The sequence below is a fragment of the Petromyzon marinus genome, unplaced genomic scaffold (genome assembly GCF_048934315.1).
Source record: "Petromyzon marinus isolate PM22_M1 ecotype Great Lakes invasive population unplaced genomic scaffold, UKy_Petmar_22M1.pri1.0 PM_G_Scaffold_41, whole genome shotgun sequence".
NCBI lineage: Eukaryota > Metazoa > Chordata > Hyperoartia > Petromyzontiformes > Petromyzontidae > Petromyzon > Petromyzon marinus.
Genome location: NW_027422993.1, coordinates 1924537 through 1950815, shown reverse-complemented (window position 1 = coordinate 1950815; position 26279 = coordinate 1924537). Strand labels below are relative to the sequence as shown.

The 26279-nt window shown below is 48.9% G+C and overlaps 1 long non-coding RNA gene across 2 annotated transcripts; it reads left to right on the top strand.

Moving 5' to 3' along the window:
* The first annotated feature begins 1462 nt into the window (after positions 1–1462).
* On the top strand, positions 1463–19792 carry LOC142917081 (uncharacterized). Of its 2 annotated transcripts, none has more exons than XR_012936864.1 (4): positions 1463–1554; positions 7297–7418; positions 7748–7813; positions 19179–19792. It is a non-coding gene; the product is annotated as an uncharacterized LOC142917081 (long non-coding RNA). The 2 variants fall into 2 exon arrangements; XR_012936863.1 differs by having other exon boundaries at positions 7745–7813.
* Positions 19793–26279: the final 6487 nt, after the last annotated feature.

Genomic DNA, 26279 nt, shown 5'->3' with positions numbered 1-26279 from the left:
GGTCCGGTTCGATGCGGACTTTCACCTGGTAAGGGATCGCGGGATCGAGATAAGGCGACACGGAGCTGCTGGTCGTCTGCAGATCGATTCCAACGTAATCGAGCGTCTGTCCCTGCGCGTCCGTCGTTCGCATGCAGGGGGTGCGTGTAGGTTTACAGCGCCCCCTGCATGAAAATGACGGAAAGTGCAGCGTTCATCACGGATAAAGTTGTGCACTTATTTTTTTAATGTTTTTCTTTTATAAGGTGATGTTGATATCGAAAACTGACACATAGCTGGCATGCCATAAATAGGAAATTATCTCTGCTTATTCGAATCAATGTATTCATATATGTTGATAAACTGTTTTCAAGCAGATTTTGTGTCTCTAACGGTGACTACAGGGACCACGTGATTGTTTAAAAATGTCTTTGATTATAACTATAATTGCCTACAATTCGTCATGTGTAGCTTATTAAGACTATAATTTATTCACTACCCAAAATGTATTTACTTGAAAACATAGAGCTGATATTTATTCTTGGTTCTTTCGGTAAAGTCACGTAGAAGGGAAACAATAAAATAATAAAAATATAAAACAATTAAATTCTCACGACGTTTTGACTGCAACAGAAGCAATCATTATCAGGTGTCACACACAGGCACACACACAGAGACACAGGCACACACAGAGATACAGGCACACACAGTGTGTACACACAGTGTACACACAACACACTGTACACACAGTGTACACACACACAGTGTAGACAGTATATACACAGTGTACACACACAGTGTATACACACAGTGTGTATACACAGTGTACACACACACAGTGTATACACATAGTGTACACACATAGTGTGTACACACAAACAGTGTGTACACACAAAAACTGTGTACACACTGTTTCTGTGTGTACAGACTGTGTGTGTGTGTACACACACACAGTCTGTGTACACACACAGTCTGTACACAGTGTACACACAGAAACAGTGTGTACACACAGAAACAGCGTGTACACACAGTAATGTCCACGTTGTAGTTGCTGAGCTCACGCACGCAAGGGTCTCTGTTCAAGAGATGGAGCAATGGAAAATGTATCTAAATCAACTTAAACTCCATCCCTGATTGTGACGTCACCACTCAGCATGACCTCATCGGTGTGAAACGCCGTTGGGAGGTGTGCCTCGCTAGTGACGTCATGTCACCAAGGTATTCACCCCACCCCCGTCCACCGCGCCCTTGATCGTGACGTCACCTCTGCTTGGTCACTGCCGATATCTGTTCCTGTACATTCCTTATTTGGGCAAAGCTACGCCCAGTGACTGGCGGCTCATTAACATAATGAGTTCGTGAAAGCCGTCGCGAGTTGATTGGGACGGGTTCAGCACCCACGCCCCCATCCCTCGACATATGGCCCGATGTCATTAACATAATTTTATTCAGTTACGGAGCCGCTCGTGCTAGGGGAGTGTCTTGTACCCCGGACGTGACGTCATATCACCTGCTGCCGCGCGACGTCACGAGGTAACAGGAAGCGTTCGTTTCGCTCTTCCACTGAAATCCGAGGTGAGAAATTATTATCGTGTTGGTGGTCGTGGTTGTTGTGGTGGTTGTTGTGGTGGTGGTTGTTGTTTACCAAGGTAGAGCCTCGCTCTCTCTCTCAGGGATGTCAGTTGAGTAGCAGCGAGCATGGGAATCGATGTCCAGGTTGGAACTTTACAACGCGGGGCCTAGCCACGCGGGGCCTTGCCTCCTGCCCTCGCCTGATCGCGTTTGCTTCAATTATCTCGCTTAGTTGAGCAATCTTTGTAAGAAAGTAATCTACCAGGCTATGCGTTTATTGTGTGTTGATCGACTCTCTGTGTTGCATTGCATTACATTTCAAAAATTTTACTCAGTTTCTTTGATTAAGTGTGCTTTTGATTTAAAGCTTTCTTGACTGCAGGGATTCATATTCTTGGTTCTTTCGGTAAAGTCACCACCACGTAGAAGGGAAACAATAAAATAATAAAAATATCAAACAATAAAATTCTCACGACGTTTCGACTGCAAGACGAGCAATCATCATCAGGTGTGAAAACCACAGCAAGAACATTTTCTTGCTGTGGTTTCTTGCTGTGGTTTTCACACCTAATGATGATTGCTTGTGGTGCAGTCGAAACGTCGTAAGAATTTTATTGTTTAATATTTTAATTATTTTATTGTTTCCCCTTCTACGTGGTGACTTTACCGAAAGAACCAAGAATATAAGTGTGCTTTCTCTCTCTCTGCGTGTACTCGTGTTATTATTATTTCCTGCAGTCACCAAAGTTCCAAATCTCTCATTGACACAAGGCCGTAATTATAATATATTATAATAATTATAATATATATATTGGTGGGGGACATATCCCCCCACAATAATCAAACATGCTCAAAATGTCTCCCCCAATTTATTGCTATAAAAATATTATTTAAAATAATAATTGCTATGCTATGTTAATAAAAACAATTTGCTAAACCTTGGCCACAAAATGTGGACTTGTCTTCATGTAACAATGTGTAGATTTGTGTTTGTATGATTGCGTTGTACTTTATGAATCCCTAATCTCTGCCATTACATACTATGAAACAAGAAAAGTTAAAAAATAAACAACAGAGCAATGTAATACAATACAATATTATACAATATTGTATCAAATAATACAAATTCCATCCCATGTGTTAGTGAAATTTTTCAATATTTTAAAAATTAGTTTTCAAATTTAGATTTTCTTTCTGGGGGGGGGAGACCCCAGAGCCCCTGGTAGATTTGTTCCCCCCCCAATGTTGACTCCATGGCTACGGCCTTGCATTGACTCGCGGATTTCTCTAAACCCCTCCCCTCTCTCTCTCTGCACCCCTCTCTCTCTATTTAAGGCCTCGACACAGAGGCGTTGTTTCTCTGTGTGCCTACAGTGAGGGAGAAAAGTATTTGATCCCCTGCTGATTTTGTACGTTTGCCCACTGACAAGGAAATGATCAGTCTATAATTTTAATGTTAGGTTTATTTGAACAGTGAGAGACAGAATAACAACAAGAAAATCCAGAGAAACGCATGTCAAAATATTATAAAATGATTCGCATTTTAATGAGGGAAATAAGTATTTGACCCCCTCTCAATCAGAAAGATTTCTGGCTCCCAGGTGTCTTTTATACAGGTAACGAGCTGAGATTAGGAGCACACTCGTAAAGGGAGTGCTCCTAATCTCAGCTTGTTACCTGTATGAAAGACACCTGTCCACAGAAGCAATCAATCAATCAGATCCCAAACTCTCCACCATGGCCAAGACCAAAGAGCTCTCCAAGGATGTCAGGGACAAGATTGTAGACCTACACAAGGCTGGAATGGGCCACAAGACCATTGCCAAGCAGCTTGGTGAGAAGGTGACAACAGTTGGTGCGATTATTCGCAAATGGAAGAAACGCAAAAAAACTGTCAATCTCCTTCGGCCTGGGGCTCCATGCAAGATCTCGCCTCGGGGAGTTGCAATGATCATGAGAACGGTGAGGAATCAGCCCAGAACTACACGGGTGGATCTTGTCAATGATCTCAAGGCAGCTGGGACCATAGTCACCAAGAAAACAATTGATAACACACTTCACCGTGAAGGACTGAAATCCTGCAGCGCCTGCAAGGTTCCCCTGCTCAAGAAAGCACATATATATGCCCGTCTAAAGTTTGCCAATGAACATCTGAATGATTCAGAGGACAACTGGGTGAAAGTGTTTTGGTCGGATTAGACCAAAATGGAGGTCTTTGGCATCAACTCAACTCGCCGTGTTTGGAGGAGGAGGAATGCTGCCTATGACCCCAAGAACACCATCCCCACCGTCAAACATGGAGGTGGAAACATACTTTGGGGTGTTTTTCTGCTAAGGGGACAGGACAACTTCACCGCATCAAAGGGACGATGGACGGGGCCATGTACCGTCAAATCTTGGGTGAGAACCTCCTTCCCTCAGCCAGGGCATTGAAAATGGATGGTGGATGGGTATTCCAGCATGACAATGACCCAAAACACACAGCCAAGGCAACAAAGGAGTGGCTCAAGAAGAAGCACATTAAGGTCCTGGGGTTGCCTAGCCAGTCTCCAGACCTTAATCCCATAGGAAATCTGGAGGGAGCTGAAGGTTCGAGTTGACAAACGTCAGCATCGAAACCTTAATGACTTGGAGAAGATCTGCAAAGAGGAGTGGGACAAAATCCCTCCTGAGATGTGTGCAAACCTGGTGGCCAACTATAAGAAACGTCTGACCTCTGTGATTGCCAACAAAGGTTTTGCCACCAAGTACTAAGTCATGTTTTGCAGAGGGGTCAAATACTTTTTTCCCTCATTAAAATGCAAATAAATTTATAACATTTTTGACATGCGTTTATCTGGATTTTTTTGTTGTTATTCTGTCTCTCACTGTTCAAATAAACCTTCCATTAAAATTATAGACTGATCATTTCTTTGTCATTGGGCAAACGTACAAAATCAGCAGGGGATCAAATACTTTTTTCCCTCACTGTATGTGTGTATCTCTCTCTGTGTGTCTCTGTGTTCTATCTCTCTCTGTCTGTGTGTCTCCTTGTCTGTGTTTTGTCTCTCTTTCAAATTGAGCAATCTTTGGAAGAACGTTATCAACAAGGTGGGGTGTTGACTCTTATGTTGGCCGACTCTCTGTGTTGTATTGCATTACATTTCTATTCTAGATTTAAAGCTTTCGTGACTGCTAGGATCCATACGCTTTGCTTCTATTGGGTAAAGTCACGTAGGTAAAAAATAAAATAACAAAAATCACGACGTTTCGGCCACAACACAAGCGGCCTTCATCAGGTGAAGGGACGAGACTGTCTGGAGGACAGCGCTGGAGTGGAAAAAGCCACGCGCAGATCACGACCTTTAAGCTGTGTGAGAAGAAACAAAGCACCTTGACAAAGGAATTAGCATATAATTTAGCATTGAAATGGCTCATTGAAATAGATAAGTTAAAGTATACACATCCGCAGAGGCACCCCTTGACAAAGGAATTAGCATAGAATTTAGCATTGAAATAGCTGAATGATTAGCTTGTAACTGGTCACAGAAATAGCTATGTTAAAGTCAGAGCATATACATTCACTGAGGCACCTAGTACAAATCAAACAGGAGAATTTAGCGAAACACAACCACGCTCAGACCGCGGACCTTTAAACTTTGTGCGAGCAAACATGGTGTCCTGACAAAGAAATTAGCAAAGAAAAATTAGCATTTGATTGGCCGATTTTAGAAAAGAGGTGTTGTACGTGCCGGTGGACTTGCCGTTTGGCGCGGGAGGGGGGGGGGGAGAGTTTACCTATTGATGGTGTGAAAAGGGAATTTATAAGAGCTGCGAAAGTTTGGGGTACCACTACTTGAAAAATATACTGTACCATTGAAATTAGTTTAATGTTTAGTTCGATTTAGAACATCTTTCCAATGGTTGCTAAATTTGAAACCATCTCGGTTGAAATTGTGTCTGTGTTTGTAGATCTGAATTGCCTCGTGAACAAATCTCTGATAAAAACCCGTGGGTTTGCAAAGAACCTTGGTATCGGAGAAAATGATATCGTGATCACCCACAGCGTTGTAACAGTGATCAGCCACGGCAGAAGAATTCGTTTTGCCGTGTTTCAAATCTGATTTGTGCTCGCGGATTCGGTCAGAGACATGTCGCTTTGTCTCCCCGATATAGCAATCACCGCAGGTACAACTCAATTTGTAAACCCCGGGGTACTGTAAGTCAGGAATGACATCCTTCACGGATGGGATCAGATCACGAATTTTGTGTACTGTATTGAACCGAACCTGGATCTTGTGTTTGTTTAGAATTTTGGAAATCTTTTTAGTAACGCCTGCTATATATGGTAGTGTGATGGTTTTGACCGGAGTATCAAGTTGTTGTTTCTGTATGGAGGGAGAAACAGCTTGGCGGATTATACGGTCAGAGTAACCATTCCTTTTGAGGGCCAGGTGTACATGTTTTAATTCACTGGTCAGGTGGTGTTCGTCCGAAATGCAATGAGCCTTATGGTATAAAGTTTTGATGAGAGAATTATTTTGGGCTGGGTGGTGGTGGAAATCAGGTTTCAAGTAGGAATCTGTGTGGGTGGGTTTCCTGTAGACAGAATGCCCCAATGAGCCATCAGGTCTCCTCTCAAACAGAACATCTAAGAATGGTAGCTTGCCATCTTTCTCCACTTCCATGGTGAATTTGATGGCGGGATGTTTGGAATTGATGTGGTGTAGGAAAAGGTTCAAAGCTGGGAGGCCATGTGGCCAAATGACGAAAGTGTCATCCACATATCTCTTCCACAGGGAAGGTCTGAGGGTGGAAGTCTGGATGGCGTCTGATTCAAATTTCTCCATGAAAATATTGGCTATCACTGGTGATAAGGGGGATCCCATGGGGGTACCCTCATTTTGTTTGTAGGAGCCATTCCAAGTAAAGTAGGTATTGTTGAGGCAGTGCCTAACCAGTGCAGGTGTGTCGGGGTCTAGTCCATGTTGGACCAAATTTTCAATTATTTCAATGGTATCAGGTACTGGGACCTTGGTGAACAAAGAGACCACATCGAAGCTGACAAGGATATCGTCAGGGGACAGTACAACATCTTTGACCTACGTGACTTTACCCTTTGAACCAAAGAGTATGGATCCTTGCAGTCACGAAAGCTTTAAATCTAGAAGTGTACACACACACACACTGTACACACACACAGTGCACACACACACAGTGTACACACACACACACTGTACACACACACAGTGTACACACATAGTGTACACACACACAGTGTACACACACACAGTACACACACACACAGTATACACAGACACACAGTGTATACACACACAGTGTACACACACACACAGTGTATACACAATAATGTCCACGTTGTTGTAGCTGAGCCCACACACCCAAGGGAGGGAACAATGTAAAATGAATCTAAATCAACTTAAACTCCAACCCCGCTCTGTGACGTCACCACTCTGCATTACCTCATCGGCGTGAAACGCCAGGGTGAGGTGTACCTTGCTAGTGACGTCATGTCACCAAGGTATTCCACCGCGCTCTTGAGCGTGACGTCACCTCCGCTTGGGTCACTGCCGATTGCGTTCCAGTGCCAATCCTTATTTGGGCAAAGCTACGCCCAGTGACTGGCGGCTCATTAGCATAATGTGTTCGTTAAAGCCGTCACGAGTTTATTGCGACGGGTTCATTGCCCACGACATATGGGACATGTTACATTAACATAATTTATTCATTCTCTAATTTATTCAGTTACGGAGCGGCTCATTGTGGGAGGAGCGTGTTTCGTACCCCAGATGTGACGTCATGTCACCTGCTGCCGGGTGACGTCACGAGGTAGCAGGAAACTAACGCTTCCTGCACTGAAATCCGAGGTGAGAAATTATCATTGCGATTGTGGTTGTTGTGGTTGTCGTGGTGGTGGTGGTTGTGGTGGTGGTTGTTGTTGTTAACCAAGGTAGAGCCTCGCTCTCTCTCGTAGGGATGTCAGTTGAGTAGCAGCGAGCATTGGAATCGATGTCCAGGTTGGAACTTTACAACGCGGGGCCTAGCCACGCGGGGCCCTGCCTCCTGCCCTCGCCTGATTGCGTTCACTTTAATTATCTCGCTTAAGTTTAATTTGTCTTCACCCGGCTCGCCACTTTGTAACTTTGTTTTATTGTAAATATTCACGCAGTTTTGATTTTCGTTCTTTTGTTAGCAGGCCAAGCCCGCTTGAGCTGCTATACCACTCTTGTTATCAGAAGCGACCTGCCCACAACAACACAAGGTGAGGCTTTGTCAACGTGTGTGAATGTTTTGACTGAAAACTTTGGTGACTGCAGGAATTAATATTCTTGGTTCTTTCGGTAAAGTCACGTAGATAGAAAATTAAATAAAAATAGCAATACAATAAATAAATAATTGTGAATAAAGCAAAAAAACTCACGTCATTTTGATCGCAACACAAATGGTCTTTATTTAATGTAATTCTATTATCTGTTATTGTTATTTTCTATCTACGTAACTTTAATGAAAGAAACAAGAATACGTGTGTCAATGTCTATCGGTCAAAGACACTCAGCGGAGAGACGCGCAAACTCCAAATATACAGCAGGTGTCAGGGTCGGGATCGAACCCACGACTTCCTGTATACCAGGTGAGGTAGTTAACATCTCACCACGGAGAGAGACACGCAAACTCCAGTTAGCCTCGGCTATGTTCGTTGATCCTCAATTAATTACTTGGTGCAGTGAGGAAGCATTAATGCTGAGCAGATGAAGGTGGCCAGGCATGATTCTAGACACGCCACCGCCTGTTTACCCAGTGACAGTGTACAGTTTGTGTTTGCAGTAACGTCTATTAACTCTGTCGAACACGGAGGTTTTATCATAACAGTAGTTTATTTTTGTTTTCCTCTGGAACTCTTTATAATAATGGAAACAGGAGGTGAACACAGCACACACATTCAGCTGAAGTGGGAACTGTTCATCCCAGCATTCAAGGACATCTGAGCCTGGATTCACACCTCTAAGTTGCGATTGAACGTTAATTTATGCATTTCTGCCTAACACAAATAATATTGTTTTCAACACCCTTTGCTATGTCAGCTGAATTTAGCTCTCATAAATATTCCTTTTGTAGCCAGACAGCTGAAATTGTGTGCTCGGAGTTTTTGGTGAACATTCATTTTGAAGATACGAGGGCTTCCAGGCATGTTTATAACCATTTGCCCTCTCATTGTGTGCCATAACAGTCCGTGTGATGAATTTGGGACACTTTTCCACTATATCATGAATATGTGAATAAGTATAGACGTGTAAGTCACGTGTTACTGTGTGTATATGCTTTCCTCTGTGCATCGATACTGAAGTGTAGATAGTGTGGATATTATTTTTTTCTGTCTGCAGCTGACGCTTCCTCTGCAGAATTGGTCTGATGGAGCAAATGCACTCAGCGCAGCTCGGTAGGGCAAGTCAACAATGCGACCGGTGTGCATACAGCACGGACCGGACTGGAAATTTGACAGAGCACCAGAGAACACACACGGGAGAGAAACCCTTCATGTGCACTGTGTGTGGGAAGGCGTTTTCACATTCATCTACTCTTGTAGCACACCAGAGAACACACACGGGAGAGAAACCCTTCAAGTGCAGTGTGTGCATGAAGGCGTTTTCACATTCATCTACTCTTGTAGCACACCAGAGAACACACACGGGAGAGAAACCCTTCAAGTGCAGTGTGTGCATGAAGGCGTTTCCACGTTCATCTCTTCTTGTAGAACACCAGAGAACACACACGGGAGAGAAACCCTTCAAGTGCAGTATGTGCGTGAAGGCGTTTGCACATTCATCTACTCTTGTAGTACACCAGAGAACACACACAGGAGAGAAACCCTTCAGGTGCACTCCGTGCGGGATAACGTTTGCACAGCAACAACAACTTCAAGTACACCAGAGAACACAGAAGCATCAGAAGATCCACAAGGAGTGGAGTCTGAAATCAGCTTGTGAAAGTCAAAGTGCCACCATGAGCCCATCCCTCATGAAACAAGAACCGGAAGAAAATCCCAGCTTGGACACTTTTAAAGGTATCGGGGTGAAACATGAAGAGGTGATGGTGAAATGTGAAGAAGTGAAGAGCAAAGGAGTGAAGGTGAAATGTGAAGATGAAGATTCAACTCCAAAATGGGACCTTCACATCGACAGAGGCAACGTGAAGCAGGAGGAGATTTCTGACTGTGAGGCAGAGCGAGGCAACTCCCAGCAGTTTGTGGAAGTGGAGGTGTGGGTGGACTTCCTCCGAGACAATCCAAAGTCAAGTGGAGACCCGGTAGATGTGTAAACTTTGCGTTTTGATAATTGTGTTTTTTTATTTTATTTTGGGCACCATTATAATATATGCCACAGGACCCGCACGAGCTTAATCCGGTACTGTCCGGGATATCGTTCCAGTGCCCAACCAGGCTGTTGAAAACACCGTGAGTGGATATTCTTAGCTCTTTCGGTAAAGTCACGTTGAAGGGAAACAAAATAATAAAATATATATAAAACAATAAAAATTCTCATGACGTTTCGACCATAACACAAACGGTCGTCTTCAGGTGTGTCGAAACGTCGTGAGAATTTATATTTTTTATATATATTTATTTTATTGTTTCCCTTCAACATGACTTTACCGGAAGAGCTAAGAATATGAATTACTGCAATCACAAAAGCTTTAAATCAAAATTTAACCGCGAGTAGAGTTGAGGGTGACGGTGGAGGGCGCGAAGGGGGCGAGAGATGCCGATGGGCGGCGAGGGGGTCATCCGAGAGGATGCCCAGTGGGGAGATCAAGCAATGAAATCGCTCCACGTGTCAGGCGCTGGGTGGATCACCGCACAGCGGCATCGTGGGAGGTGGCGACGGCACGGGGGAGGTCTCTACCCGCTAGTGGATTGACCGTGGCTGATGGTGACGACGACGATGGATGTTGCTCACTCAACTCTGCGACGTACGAAACGCCGGAGACGCACGGCGATGTGCGGGGTGTTCAGCGGCACGGTGGAGCCGATGGCCTCCTTGCAGCCGCTGTACAGCTGACGCACGACGTGGAGCAGGGCAGGGAGCACGCTGTCCACTATGTCCTGGCAGCTGCCGCTCAGCTGACCCATAGCCTGCAGTAGAGCAGGGAGCACGCTGTCCACTATGTCCTGGCACTGGTGAACATCGGTCCCCAGGTGGCGACCGCTGCCGGTGGAGAGACGTCCTTCACGAGTCCCGAGTAGTTGTTGATCGTGGTGGTGGTGGTGGTGGTGTTGGAGCCGTTGATGTTCGAACCCCCACGCCGAGATCCTCCGAGGAGTTCCACCACTGGCTGCGATAGCAGCAGAACCAAAGTGAGCACAGCCGTGAAGATCGCCACGCTGGTGGTGGTGGCGAAGTACTCCGCAGACCTCGAAGTGGAGGAGCGCCGTGGGGCAAGGTGGTTGCCTCCCCGGAGCCGACTCCACTCTGGTCGCTCCAATGGATGCACCTTTGTCACAGGCCTTTAATGACAAGAATGTGAAGTTGGACACTCAGTTCCTAGGTTAAACCTGCATGGTTAGAGCGGCCAGTTTTTGTGGACCTGTGGGTTGGGTAGATCTCGAACCAGGAGCGAGAGCCAATAAGCTCCCAAGCATTCACTCGGTTTTAAAATCCATTTATATGGTGCTTGCTTAATCGCCTCTGGCAATTCGGAGTTTTGTATCTCGTCTCAAACACTTGAAGAGCATCCCCAAGTAGCAGCTGCCCCTGTGTGGCACAAGGTGGTGGCCCTGCACCGGCCTGCATGTGGACAAGAGCCTGTCAGTAGGGGGCGATGATTGATGTGGCATCTTAGTTGTGGAGTTTGTAGGTAATGTTTAGAATTTGAGCAATTTTGACCCAGACGCCAGCATGCAATGGCCTACTCGTTTTGAATGACAATACAATAGCACGTTGTACATACACTGTTAAGCAGACGGTGCGTATTTTTAAAAATAGCTTCATGTTAATGCGATGTAACCTGATGCAGTATATTTCAGTGCAGTAATTCAATTTTGTTAATATGCCTGTCAATAATTTAGAATTAATACTTGTCTGATTGTGTGCGTACATGTAACATTTTGTCTGTAAGGGTCAAACATTGAATAAGTGATGTTAGGACAAAGTGTGTGTTATGGAAGTAACCTGTACAGCTTACTCAGGTGAGACTCATTGTTATTGTGATACAGGTCAAAGGGTATTTTTGTTTTTCGATTTAAAGCTTTCGTGACTGCAAGGATTCATCTTCTTTGGTTCTTTAGGTAAAGTCACCACGTAGAATGAGAATAAAATAATAAATTGATCAAATAAAATCACGCAATAAAATTCTCACGACGTTTCGGCCACAACACAAGTGGCCTTCATCAGGTGAAGGGATGAGACTGGAGGAAAGAACCAAACAAGGGTATTTTTGTGTTTTCAGGAAGCATCTCCCTCTGGAGCAACTCATTGTCTTTGAAATAGGGAGAACACTCGGATCATTAATCAGTTACGTGGCATACCACTCAAAGGTTACACGTAGAGGAGGTTCATTCTCTGCAACACGAATTGTAGTTTTGTATTACGTGTTGACGTAGATTTTGTCGAACTAGGACATAGTTCATAGTTCATTTATTTGGTATAGCCCTGTGAGCCATTCGGCTCTTGAATCGGGTGCAACCGCAACAAACAAAAACATGAACAAGAAAATATCTTACAGTGGTTATGTGACTGTGCAAACAGAAAATACAGGAAAAAAATATCAAAATATTCCTAAAATAGCACCGTACACCAATGCTGTGTGCAAAAATCCCAGTGGGATGCAAGTCAAATAACAACAACAACCACAAGACAACTAAGATTAAGGCCATCAGTCTAACTCCGTACTACTATAAACAAAAACATGGCCAAAACAAAAAAAAACTTTTCGAAAATCACCAAAATAAAAGCCATGAATCCAATGTAACAGTGATCATAGGGACTGTGACCGAATTTTTAACAATAAACTACATAAATAAATTATAACACCAAAATCTAGACCCATATTTTAGGCCACTGAATAGCAGTGGCAGCTAGGGTTGTACAACTCCTCTAGAGCAGTTTTGAGTGAAGATCTCATAGGTAGTGATTCAAGTTGCAGTTTATTGGCAATAGCATTCCAGACCCTGGGGGCATCAATAGCAAAGGACCTTCCTCCAGTTTTTGTACGGCAATAGGGAATGTGAAGCTGGTAAATGAGCGAAGACCTGAGGTCATATTTGTTCTTTGAAACAGAGAGGAGATCCAGTAGGTAGTCTGCGGAATTTTTTGTAAGGACATCGTGAATAAATAAGATCTGGTGCACAAGCCGTCGAACATTAAGAGATGTTAAGTTTGACTCAATGTAGAGATCACAGTGGTGAGTCCTATATGGGCAGTTCAATGCAAATCTTAAGGCCGAGTGATAGATGGAATTAAGCTTCTTCAGTACAGTACTTGGGGCTGATTTATACACGATGTCACAGTAGTCAAGTAGAGGCAGTATGGTAGCTTTTATCAATTCCAAACGGAACATTGGGGGGAAGCAGTGCTTGTGTCGATACAGAAAACCAATTTTTATTTTTGTCTTTTTACCAATATAATCAATGTGATCTTCAAAACTAAGTTTTGAATCCAGGATGACCCCAAGATACTTATAGATCTTGACTTGCTCTATTTGATAATTATTCAAGGAATGTAATTGGGGAAAAATAACTTCCTGCTTTAGTCCCGGAGAGAAGCATAGCACCTTGGTTTTGGAGGTATTCAGGACTAGTTTAAGAGAAACTAGCTGATGTTGTAGTTTGTTGAAATCACCCTGGAGCTTAGCAATCACGTCATCCGGAGAGCGGCCAGCAGTAATCAGTATCGTGTCATCTGCAAAAAGATTTACCCTGGAATGATCCAGTTCAGTGCCCAAGTCATTGACATAAAGAGAGAGCAAGAGGGGGCCGAGGATGGAACCCTGTGGAACCCCTTTTGTTATCTTAACACTGTTTGACCTCCAACCATCTGTGAATACAGTTTGGGTGCGAGAAAAGAGGTAATTTTTTAACCATTGTACTGTGTTCTCGGAAAAACCGAGGCAACTTAGTTTACTAAGCAGGGTGTTGTGGTCAACTGTATCAAAAGCTTTGGACAGGTCAAGAAAAAGACAGACACAGTACTGCTTATTATCAAGGCTATTGTAAATTTGATTCAAAGAGTCTAATGCAGCAGATGTGGTGCTGTATTTTTTCCGGAACCCAGATTGTTTTAGATGTAGTAGATTGTTGGTGGACAGGAAACTGCTAATTTGGTAGTTCAATAATTTTTCAAAAATTTTCATCAATGGGGACAAAATTGAGATAGGTCGGTAGTTATTGGGATCATCTTTAGGGCCCCCTTTGTGAAGTGGGCGGACATAGGAATGTTTCCATTCTAGAGGAACTGATGCTTCTTTGATGGACAGGTTGAAAATATGGGCTATAGGTTTGTATATTAGGTGACCAACAGTAGAGCAAAGACGGGAAAACTATCTGCTCCGGTAGAGGAGGACCCTTTGAGGTAGGACAGTTGTTTCAGAACATTACTTTCGTGGATTGGTTGGAAACTAAATTCGTTTAATGTTTGGACAGGGGTGTAGGAATTTGCAGGAGCAGGGGTGACTCCCAATACATTATCAAAAAGATTACCAGCTTCAGAAAAATGAAGGTTAAAATTGTCAACTATTTTTTTGGGATCTGAAAAATATTCCCCATTTCGGTGAAGCTCAACGGGCAGATTTTCTGTTTTGGATGCCTTTTCGATAGATTTGATTGTTTTCCAAAAAATCCTGGCATTTCCATGTGATTCCAGGAGAGTGGAGGAAAAATAGGCATTTTTTGCATGCCGTATTTTTTACGCATCTATTCCTTAAAATCCTGTTTTCTAGCCAGTCATTTACCAAATTACTTTTCTGAGCACATGCCCAAGCCTTGTCCCTAGTTTTCATGAGCTTTGTAATCAAAGGATCATACCATGGTGGGCGGTTGCCTTTAGTTTTAAATCTAACCAACGGAGCATGTTTGTTAAGAATTTGGAGAAATGTGTACCTGAAAGTCTCCCAAGCCGTAGTCAGGTTGGGTATATCACAGACCTTATCAATATCCGAGTGAAGCACATCATTTGTAAATGCCTGAGTGCTGAAGTGCCTCAAAGAGTGCTTCTCAACAATTTTAGGGGGGCTTTGGGTCTGGCTGATGATCTCACACCAAAAATGAAGGAGTGATCACTAAGGTTATTACCCAGAACACCAGTCAGTGCGAAATTGTGAGGGGCATTTGTCAATAGGACGTCAAGCAGAGTTGACTGTCCCGGATTTTTTAGGTTGGGTCTTGTGGGGACATTTATTAATTGAAACAAGTTAAATTCATTTGTAAAATTTGTGGCCACGGCCGGCAGGTTTAGCCAATTCCAATTTAGATCACCCACTAAAATTATTTCACCTTTAGGGAGGCCCCCAAAAAGCTCTCTCAGTGCCGATGCAGCTTCAACATCCTTCCCACAAGGCGGTCTATAGCAGCACACTACCAATATCTGTTGATTATTTGGGAGAGTTATTCTGAGAGCCAGACCTTCAAAGCAACATTTTTTAAACAAAGAGTGAGCTGGTGAACATGCAATAGTGTTACGAACATAGATGGCAATTCCACCTCCTTTAGATCCTCAGTCAAGCCGAAAAAGGTTGTAGTTTTCAATCGTAATCTGCAAGTTATTGACGGCAGGAGTGAGAAATGTTTCTGTTAGGCAAAAAATGTCCGGATCAAGATTTGCCACTTCTAGTTTTAGTTGACTTAATTTAATCACAAGCCCTCTGATGTTGATATGTAGAACACCAACACCTTTCCTGCCAGAAAAATCTACAGAATTATACGAGCTCTTTTCATTTGGGCCTGGATGAAGCTCAATACCACCCAGGAATAAGAAATGTAGAATTAACAGTTTGCATAAGTATTTTCTGTGAAAGGATGAAGAGCGGCGAACCTTGGACGAATAGCAGCAGCTCGCAGATGGTGTTATTTTTAAGAGCAAAATGAAGTTTGGAAGGAGTGCTGGTGAAGTAATGGGACAAAGATAGGGTTTAAAAGGATACAATGATGGAGTGTAGAAGTGTCTATGAGCTGTTTCATTTGCAGGTGTAGTGGCAAATCGAGCAACAAGTATTGACGCAAAATAACGAGGGTAGCCGTTTGTAGAGTTGAGTGTGACACTAGATATGGCCGGGAGGGACAGCAGTAGGACACACAGCAGGAGAATTGCCATCTCTAAAATATCCGGGGTATACACAGATTTACACACAAGTGGAATAGAAAAATATATATACTTGTAGGCCGAGCGTGAGAAAAACGTCTTGCCGCACTCGTCACACATGCACGGCTTCTCGCCCATGTGCTAGGGTTTAACAGCGCCCACCCCCCTCTCCCAGACAGCAGATTCTTGGCTGTTGTGGGCTCGGCTGAACCTCTTGCACCGCCTCCTTTCCCCGCCGCAGGATGGTGCTCGAGTTAGCCCTTTTGAGCTCAGCCCACGACTGGAATGTCGTTTCTTGGCCTGCTCCACGTGAATGAGTTAGCTGCGGGGTTCGCCACGGTGTGACACATCAGCTGAGCGTCAGCACGCTCCAGGTACCACTGTCAGTGGCAGGTGGGTAGGCCTCCCAGCAGGTGGGTAGGCCTCCCAGCAGGTGGGTAGGCCTCTCCAGCAGGTGGGTAGGCCTCCCAGCAGCAGGTGGGTAGGCCTCCCAGCAGGTGGGTAGGCCTCCCAGCGGCAGGTGGGTAGGCCTCTCCAGCAGGTGGGTAGGCCTCCCAGCGGCAGGTGGATAGGCCTCTCCAGCAGGTGGGTAGGCCTCCCAGCGGCAGGTGGGTAGGCCTCTCCAGCAGGTGGGTAGGCCTCTCCAGCGGCAGGTGGGTAGGCCTCCCGGTAGGTGGGTAAGCCTCCCAGCGGCAGGTGGGTAGGCCTCTCCAGCGGCAGGTGGGTAGGCCTCTCCAGCGGCAGGTGGGTAGGCCTCCCAGCGGCAGGTGGGTAGGCCTCTCCAGCAGGTGGGTAGGCCTCTCCAGCAGCAGGTGGGTAGGCCTCCCAGCAGGTGGGTAGGCCTCCCAGCAGGTAGGTAGGCCTCCCAGCGGCAGGTGGGTAGGCCTCCCAGCAGGTGGGTAGGCCTCTCCGGGGCACAGTGTGGTGAGCAGTGTGTGTGAACAGTGTGTGTGAACAGTGTGGTGAGCAGTGTGTGTGAACAGTGTGTGTGAACAGAGTGGTGAGCGTTTGTGGTGAGTGTGGTGAGTGTGGTGTGGTGAGTGTGTGGTGAGTGTAGTGTGGTGTTTGTGAGTGTGGTGTGTGTGTGGTGAGTGTGTGGTGAGTGTGTGGTGTGTGTGGTGTGTGTTTGTGGTGAGTGTGGTGTGTGTGTGTGGTGAGTGTGTGGTGAGTGTGGTGAGTGAGTGTGGTGTGTGTGGTGAGTGTGTGTGGTGAGTGTGTGGTGAGCGTTTGTGGTAAGTGTGTGGTGAGTGTGTGGTGTGTGTGGTGTGTGTTTGTGGTGAGTGTGTGGTGTGTGTGTGGTGTGTGTGTGGTGAGTGTGTGGTGAGTGTGTGGTGAGTGTGTGTGGTGTGGTGTGTGTGGTGAGTGTGTGGTGAGCGTTTGTGGTGAGCGTGGTGAGTGAGTGTGGTGTGTGTGGTGTGTGTTTGTGGTGAATGTGGTGTGTGTGGTGTGTGTGTGGTGAGTGTGGTGTGTGTGGTGAGCGTGGTGAGCGTGGTGAGTGTGGTGAGCGTGTGTGTGGTGAGTGTGGTGAGTGTGGTGTGGGGTGTGGTAGTGGTGTGGGGTGTGGTGGTGGTGTGGGGTGTGGTAGTGGTGGTGTAGCGTGTGGTGGTTTGGGGTGTGGTGGTGTGGGGTGTAGGGGAGGTGGTGTGTTGTGGTGGGGTGGGGGAGGTGGTGTGGGGTGTAGGGGAGGTGGTGTGGTGTGGGTGTGGTGGTGTGGTAGTGGTGGTGTGGTGGTGGTGGTGTGGGATGTGGTGGTGGTGTGGGGTGTGGTGGTGTAGGATGTGGTGGTGGTGGTGGTGTGGGGTGTGGTGGTGGTGTGGGGTGTGGTGGTGGTGGTGTGGTGGGGTGTGGTAGTGGTGGTGGTGGTGTGGTGGTGGTGGTGTGGGGTGTGGTGGTGGTGTGGGGTGTGGTAGTGGTGGTGGTGGTGTGGTGGTGGTGTGGGGTGTGGTGGTGGTGGTGTGGGGTGTGGTGGTGGTGGTGTGGGGTATGGTGGTGGTGGTGTGGTGGTGGTGGTGTGGGGTGTGGTAGTGGTGGTGTGGGGTGTGGGGTGTGGTGGTGGTGGTGTAGGGGAGGTGGTGGTGGTGGTGTGGGGTGTGGTGGTGGTGGTGTGGTGGTGGTGGTGGTGTGGGGTGTGGTGGTGGTGGTGTGGTGGTGGTGGTGGTGTGGAGTGTATGGGTGGTGGTGTTCTTTGTGTTTGAGCGGGGAATGTTTTCTCGTGCCAGGACGTACTTCTGTGGACCGCCGTTCGCTTCGTTGGGATTTCGATTTGACGATTCTGGTGGTTTGGTTGTGGTGGTGGTGGTGGTGAGTTTGAATGGTTTTAAGATCGCTAACTTGGTTGAACACAGGCACATAGTGTAGAATTGTTGTTAGATTGTTGAATGTGCGTAAAGTGTGTTTTGGTGTTACCTCGGGATATTCATAATGAATGGTCATTCAGTCCATGCTTATTTAATCCATTTAAAATGCAGTTAGACTGCAGTTGTTACGTTGCATCATGGATATGTTGGTTAATATCTGATGCGGAAAGTGACTGATGGATACAGCAGACTAGGCCAAATTTGTGGATTCACCGCGAATTCTCAGATTTTGACGTGAATTAACAACTCGTGGATTTTCGCCTCCTCGGCCAAAATGTGTAAATCTAACAACAGTGAAACCAACATTGGCGTTCTTGAAAATCCACCTGGCCGCCCCTACAGTGGAGCAATGGCATTTGTTTTACTGATTGTCCGTGTCGGGCGGTGGTGGTGGAGGGTTACGACACATTAACAATAACGCGAACTAACCCCCAAAAACATTCACGAATAATGCTGCTTGCGAAAAGCCTACGCGTTACACGAGTTGCATTTGTTTACAATGTGTGGGCAGAGTTTGATGCCGGTGGGGCGTGGCTCTGCTATCCACGTTGTGGGCCTGGTCTTCTGCGGCGTTCAGCAGGAATTGTCATCACCGATTTGGTCGTTTAGCGCTACACGTTTTAGTTTTTTCGTTTGCAAACTCGAGCGAACTCTGCAGAGACCCCGAGTTGGATTTCCTTGCTCACGGCCCAAAAACAGTGTGACAATTATACTCTTTGGTTCTATTCGATAAAGTCACGTAGGTAAAAAAATAAAAACAACAAAAATCTAGAAGTGTGACAATTATATGAACCGGTCGTGGGCCTCCCCGAGATCGACTCCGCCTAAAAGTAGTACCTTGTGGGACGTGTAAAACATCACCGCTGGGGAGACAAAGGGGTGCCGGCCGTGGTTTCTGGCCACCCACCCCCCTCGTGTACCACAGTGCCGGTAGCCTTCGTAGGTGCTGCTGCTCGCCACTAACAGCGCTTGCCCCCGACAGCCTGTTCGAGGCTGCACGGGGGATCTTTGGCGGTGGCGGCGGTGCAGGAGGTGTGCGCAGGAGGCCGAACGGCGTCCGGAGGAGTGAGGAGACGCGACCCGCGGAGAGCTTCCATGGAGAGAGGCGGGAGCGGGGCGAGGGAGAGAGGGGGCCAAGGAACGGGGCGAGGGAGGCCTGAGGGAGAGCATCGAAGGGGGGCGGACGAATGGCAGCGAGGGACCGGGGCTCGCTTCGAGGGGCACAGGAACTTGGCGGAACCGGGGAGCGGGAGGGGAAGAGGGGAGAGAGAGATGGGGAGGCAGGAGTCGAGGGGCGGAGACGTGGCGAGCGGGAGGCAGCGAGACCTGACGGCGTGGGGGATGCAGCGAGAGAGAGAGAGATCGCCATCAGAGCAATTTCATGCAACGATTTTTAAGGGAGAGGTTAGGGGCGCACAGTTCGGAAGGAGCGAGAGAGACGACGGGGCTGGAAGAGTCGAGGGGCAAAGACGTGGCGAGAGAGAGGCAAAGAGACGGGGAGGCGAGGGCACGGCAGGAAGAGAGAGAGAGACATCAGAGGGCGCCTCACCTTCAGCGACTTGTGAGCGAGAGGTTAGGGGGGTTCAGTTGGGAAGGAGGGAGAGAGACGGGGGGGCAGGGAGGGAGAGAGACGGGGGGGCAGGGAGGGAGAGAGACGGGGGGGCAGGGAGGGAGAGAGATGGGGGGCCAGGGAGGGAGAGAGCGAGGTGCGGTGGGGGGCTTCGATCTACGATCCTTGAGGGACAGTTTACCCCAAGTGGGTGAAGAGAGAGGGGGGAAGGGAGACAGGAAGTAGTGGGAGAGTAGCGTGGGGGCGTGGACAGCAGGACGGAAGATAAATTAACAGGTCCTTGCAGGGTGGGCTGGTAGGAACATTGGATTTTTTTTTACACCCAACAGCACGAGATTTCACTTCTAAAGTATTGAAAGGGGACGGATGGACGGACGGACGGACACATTAATCTATTGCAGGCTGGTACACTCAGTTTACAACTTCGTTCCTACCAGTAATAATAACGTAATCAACCTGACCTTGCGTTGTGTTTTGACCATCTGTGTTGCATTATATGGTTTCCAAATCTTGCTATACTCTGTTTGATTTATCTTCTTTGGTTCTGTAGTGTTGTAAGGACGAGCAGACTTCTTTAGGAGGCACACTCTGTTTATTGTATTATTTCCTTATACAATGCTTAACACACACAGAGGGATATTCGGTCCCCTCACCCGATACCCTAGGGAGGTACAGCCTCCGGACCTGGCGGGACTCACACGTCTACCGCTAACCTCCTTGATACCTAAGGAGGTACAACCTCCGGACTTGGCGGGACTCACACGTCTACCGCTAACCTAGTCCTCCGGCTAGGACCTAGGGGAGGCTATCTGACCCACCGCTGGCCCGGTGGGTCCTGACCACTGGGTATGCCGAGCCTTAGCCCTTAGAAGGGCTGAAGGGCTGGTCCAGGGTCCTAGCTAGGCTTCAGCCCAGTCTTCTATCTTCGTGCGGGGAGAGAACTCCCCGAGGTCCGTTGGGTCACCCGTCTTATACCCCTTCGTGGCCAGGTAGAACCAATCATACATTCCCACGTGGAACCGTCTGATTGGTTCGCACCAAACCCTGGCCACGATCCGTTTCACCTCGACTGACCCCAACCGTTGTACCCAGGGGTAATGCTGCACTGCCCTGGTGGCAATGCAGGTTACGCAACAGCGCGTAGTTAACACCTCTACATCACCCCCTCCTTCGGAAGCTCCAGCCGTCCCGGCTGCAACAATGAGAAACTCCGAAATTATCAATGGTAGAAGAATTGTGAGTGTGCCTCACGAACAACAAGAACAATTAAACCACTATAAATACCCCCCTTAACAACATAACGTATGTACAAGGCACTAGACATGCCAAAAAAAACATAACAACCGGCGAGATTTCGCGCGCGTGCGTTTCGCGGGGCCATCGTAGGGGATGGCAGGCTTTGTCGGCGGCACAAGGGAAGGAGGAGGATGAGCCAGAGCATCCGGTGGGCCTTTAGGCATCTCCACGGGGACACCTGCTGCTCCACGGTCCATTGAGGCCGAACGTGGCCTGCATGGAGCCGTCACTCCCGCGTCATCTGCAGGAGGAATGACACGCCTGCGCTGTGGGTTAGGCACCAACGGGGCAACATCCGGCTCGTCGGACGCGTCGCACACTCGGCCCCCATGTCGTGTGTGTTGTGGAGGGACGCGTGGCGTGACGAAGGGTTTTAACCGAGAGGGGTGAACGCACCAGCGACGCCGTCCCCAGCTAATTTTAACACATTGGGGACGCAGGACTTCCACTACCTCAACCGGGCCTCGCCATGGTCTGAGGAGTTTGGCCGACATGGACACCGGCACCTGGGGGCAGTGGAGCCATGCCCTGTCTCCCGGTGGCCACCGATGCGTGTACGACCGAGGGTCCCGCAGTCGCAAATTCGCCCGTTGGCGGGAAGCCGAATTTTCAATGGCGGCCTCCCGTGCCTCGGCCAACTTACGGAGGTTGAATCGCAAGTGGTCAACGAGCTTTGACTTTTGCGGTGGCTGTTCGATTTCCAGCCGAACGTCGGCGGGAGGAAAGGCATCCCTGCCGTACATTAGAAAGAACGGGGAAAATCCCGTCGCCGCGTGAGGTGCCATACGGTATGCGGTGAGGACCCCCGGAACCTGCAAGTCCCAATCGAGGTGGGATTCATCGACCTGATGGCATAACATAGCGGTGAGAGTTCTATGAAGGCGCTCCACCATGCCGTCGGTCTGGGGATGGTAGGGCGAAGTGCGCACTTTCTTAGTGCCCAACAGGCGGCACACATCAGTCAGCAAGGCTCCTGAAAAATTTCTTCCCTGATCGGTCAGCAACCGTTCTGGTGCGCCCTTGTCCAGGACGTAGCCTTGAACAAAGGCGTCCACAACGGCCGCCGCCGACTGGTTGGGGAGGGCCCAGGCCATAGGCCACCGTGTAAAATACTCTACCCCAACCAGAAGGTACTTATTACCCCGTGGCGTAGTAGGAAAAGGGCCCAAAATATCGAGAGCCACCAACTCATTTATACGAGAGACCGAAATGGGTTGCAGGGGTGGACATGCCGGTTTAGCCGGCGGTTTACGTTGCGCACAATGGGTGCACCCCAGCAAAATGTCAGTGACGTCGCGCAGCATGCCCGGCCAGAAAAATTGCAACCGCAACAACCCAATGGTCTTATGAACACCCAGGTGCAATAAACGCTCATGCGCCGCCCATACGGCCTTGCATCGCAAGGCGGATGGTACGACGATTTTATGTTGACACGAGTCAGCATCCCAATGCATCAACAAGCCGCGCTTCATGACAAATGAATTAAATTTGCCCTGTCTTGGAACCGCATTATTCGCGTGGCGACGCAACCTCAATAACGACATGTCCTCGCCCTGGTGCCGACCCCATTTGGTCAAAGTTAGCCCCAGCAAATCGTCACTGGCCATTGGATCTGCGTGATCCAACATCGGCGCTGAGGCGGCGGGAAGTGCGGCTGACACCGTTGTGAGAGGCGCGACCTGCGCAGGCAGTGGCGGCTTACAATGGCCCGAGCCCAAAAAACACGCACATTTTTGAGCCGGCGGAAGGCGAGACAACGCATCGGCATTCGTGTGTTGTGCACCCCTACGGTAAGTGACATTGAAATCGTAGTCCTGAAGGACTTCGAGCCACCGAGAAAGCTGCCCGGACGGTTGGTCAACCCGCAGAGCGTACTGTAAAGCCGAATGATCAGATCGCACGGTAAAATGCTGACCATACAGGTACGGCCTGTATTGCTGAATAAAAAACACAATGGCCAGCAGCTCACGTCTGGTCACACAGTATCTTTATTCAGCAAGAGACAAGACTCTGCTACCATAGGCAACAGCCCTTTCAATGCCATCAACTTTTTGGGACAGAACACCCCCAATCCCCGTATTGCTAGCGTCGGTGTCCAACACGAATGGCACGGAAAAATCGGGGTACGCAAGGGACGGTGCCATCACGAACGCGTTCCGCAAGGAGTCGAACGCAGCCTGTTCTGCGTCCCCCCAATGAAACGCCACCCCTTTTGACGTAAGGGCGTGGAGCGGCTTGGCAATCGTCGCGAAGCCAGCAACAAACCGGCGGTAGTACGACGCAAAACCAATAAAACTACGAACATCGCCCGCAGATGTAGGGGTCGGCCAATGTTGAACACATTTGGTTTTTTCAAGGTCGGTAGAGATGCCCGAGCGGCTAACTATGTGGCCCAGATAGCGCACAGACTCACGCAGAAGGTGACACTTCTGCGGCTTGAATTTCAAGTTAGCGGCCCGCATTTTCAAGAAGACAGCACGCAACCGTTCGATGTGTTCGCCGAACGTGCGGCTAAAGACGATGACGTCGTCAAGATAAATGAGACATGAGTCCCACTGGAGCCCAGCGAGGACCAGCTCCATGAGCCTCTGGAACGTCGCTGGGGCCGAGTGGAGACCCATGGGCAATCTATTAAACTCGAAAAGGCCCTGTGGTGTCCGAAAAGCAGTCTTAGGTTTTGACGATTCGTCGAGGGGGAGTTGCCAAAACCCCGACAGAAGGTCCAAGGTGGAGAAATAGTGCGCCCCTGCCAGGGCATCCAATGACTCGTCCATACGAGGAAGAGGGTAGGCGTCCGCTACCGAGATTTTATTTAGGCACCGAAAATCAACGCAAAAACGGAGACTACCATCGTGCTTTTTGACCAGCACTATTGGAGCACCCCAGGGACTAGTGGAGGGAGAAATTATATCGGCCTTCAGCATGTCATCCACAGCCGATTTAACATGCTGTTTCTCCGCCGGGCTAAGCCGAAACGGGTTTTGTCGAATCGGGGCAGCGTCACCAGTATCAATGTGGTGACGCAGCAGCTTGGTGCAGCCAATATCAAATTTAGATTTACTAAAGACATCGGAAAATTCTCGCAGAAGAGCGCGCAATTTAATTCGCTGCGAATGAAACAGATCACCCGTGTCTGTGCAGAGCGCGCCCAACCATTTCTCATCCGATTCGGAAGGAGGTGGGACCTGCGGCGTGTCATGCACGTGTCCCGCGACTCCGGTTCCCAACGGCACCGGGGTCGCGTGAGCGAGCACAGTTCCTTGCGGAATGACGGTTGTGGACAATCCGACATTCAAAACCTGCAAGAACGGCTCCCTGTCGGCTGCTACGAGGGTCTGTGCAGCCACCAAATCTAACCCCTTAGCAGCTGCGTTTGAAGGCCCCAGCAAAATGCCATGTGCCGAGGCCTCCGGGGCTAGCGGTTTTTTTAAGTTGCAAGGGCACGAGCATTTGTGTCCCTGGCGGAATGCGGACTGTGCTCGCAACAAACGCCTGCACCGAGGCACTAGCCATGCGCGGATTTGAGGGTGTGGGCAAGAACGCCATCCGTCAACCCGACGGGAGTTCGATGCAGCCTTGATCTACAAGGATCTTAATAGGCATTTTCGCGAGAAAATCAGTGCCTAACAAACACGGCACGGCGAGGGAAGAAGAGACCAAAATAGGCCCTGCCAATTTAATGTCTCCAATCGAAATTTGCGCCCGAATTTGCCCAATAATGCCAAGTGAACTGCCATTAGCGGCGAAACACGGGATAGAAACCCGTTCCAAGGGGCGGCATCGTACGGGCAGTATATTGTAAATCAGATCCGAAATGATCGTAGCCGACGCACCAGTATCGACCAACACGCGAAATTCCACACCCTCGATTGATCCGACAACCACGGACGAACCTGCCGTCGCCGCGACTACCCTATGGGCCAACTCAGACCACTGCCCAGGTTTGAGTGGCCACGAACAAACGCCAGAATACCCCCCATCACACGCCGAATCGCGAGCCCTTCTTATGGTGCGTTGCAGTGTGTATGGTGTGAATGAGGGCCGAGCGTGAGAGGCGTCGCGACTTGCCTGGTTTTGCCGCGATGCCGTGGACGTCCTGTAGTCCTGGCCCCGGGATGCGGAGGGGCGTCGTCGAGGCGCACGGCAGTCAGAGGAGATGTGGCCTCGTCGGCCACAGTTGAAGCACGTCAAGTCGCCGCGTGGAGCAGGCCGTCCCCGCTGCTGGTCGTTGCGGGGACCAGCGTGGTCGGACGATCGCCGGCCCGTTGACCTGGTCGCCATGAAGGCCCGGTTGGGGGAGAACTCGGCGCCCCTGCTGGCAGGCTCCGACGTCGAAGCCGAGGCGGCGATGGTCGATTCCGTGTGGAGCAGCAAATGTGCGTGGATGCACCGAGCGGCTCGTAGCGAGCACATACCGTCGTCGTCCACCGCTTGGATGACGATGAGCAGCTCGCGCGCCAGCTCCAGCATCTTCTGGAGAACGATGGCATCGATGGCCTCGTCGTCCATGCGAGGGTAACCCGCTCTTGCCATCGCCAGTTGAGCAGTCCGGAATGCCAACGGAGACTCTTTAGGGCGGCGTCGCCTGTCGTAAAATCGGCTGCGGACGTCGGATGGAGGCCCGTACACGTCGGACATCCGTCAGAGGGCCGATTGAAGAGTCGCCCTTTGTTGCCTGGGGATGGTGAGGAGCGAGGCGAGAGCGTCGTCATCCAAAGTGGCCGGTAGTGCTCGGAGCGCCTGTGCGTCCGACCAGCCCACCATCTCTTGGTGGCTCAGGAAGCGACGCTGGAACGCCGCCCAGTCGCCCCCTTCAGATGTGAATTCTCGGAAGATGGGCAGGCGTTGTTGGAGGGCGGACGTCGTCTCCCCCTCAGCTTGTACCGTCTCGAGCCGGAGATCGGCGATTTCCCGGCCGATAGAGTCTACTGTACCGTGTCGGTACAGTGATGACGCGGCGTCCGCTGAGGAACTTGAATCCGCAGCGTCGCGTGCTGATGACGTTGCGGGTTGTGATTGGCCCCCCGCGTTCCCAGGATGCCCCTGGCTTCCGCTTCCGGCGGAATCACGTGGTTCCCCGGCGGGAAAATCAAAATGTCTGCCCTGGCCGATGGCGGGAACGTCTGCCGGCTGTTGACTCGGCCTGCCCGCAACCTCCAAGTTGATCTCTTCGAAAATGAAGGCCGCGGCGTGTAGGAGTTGAGCGAGACGGCCGTG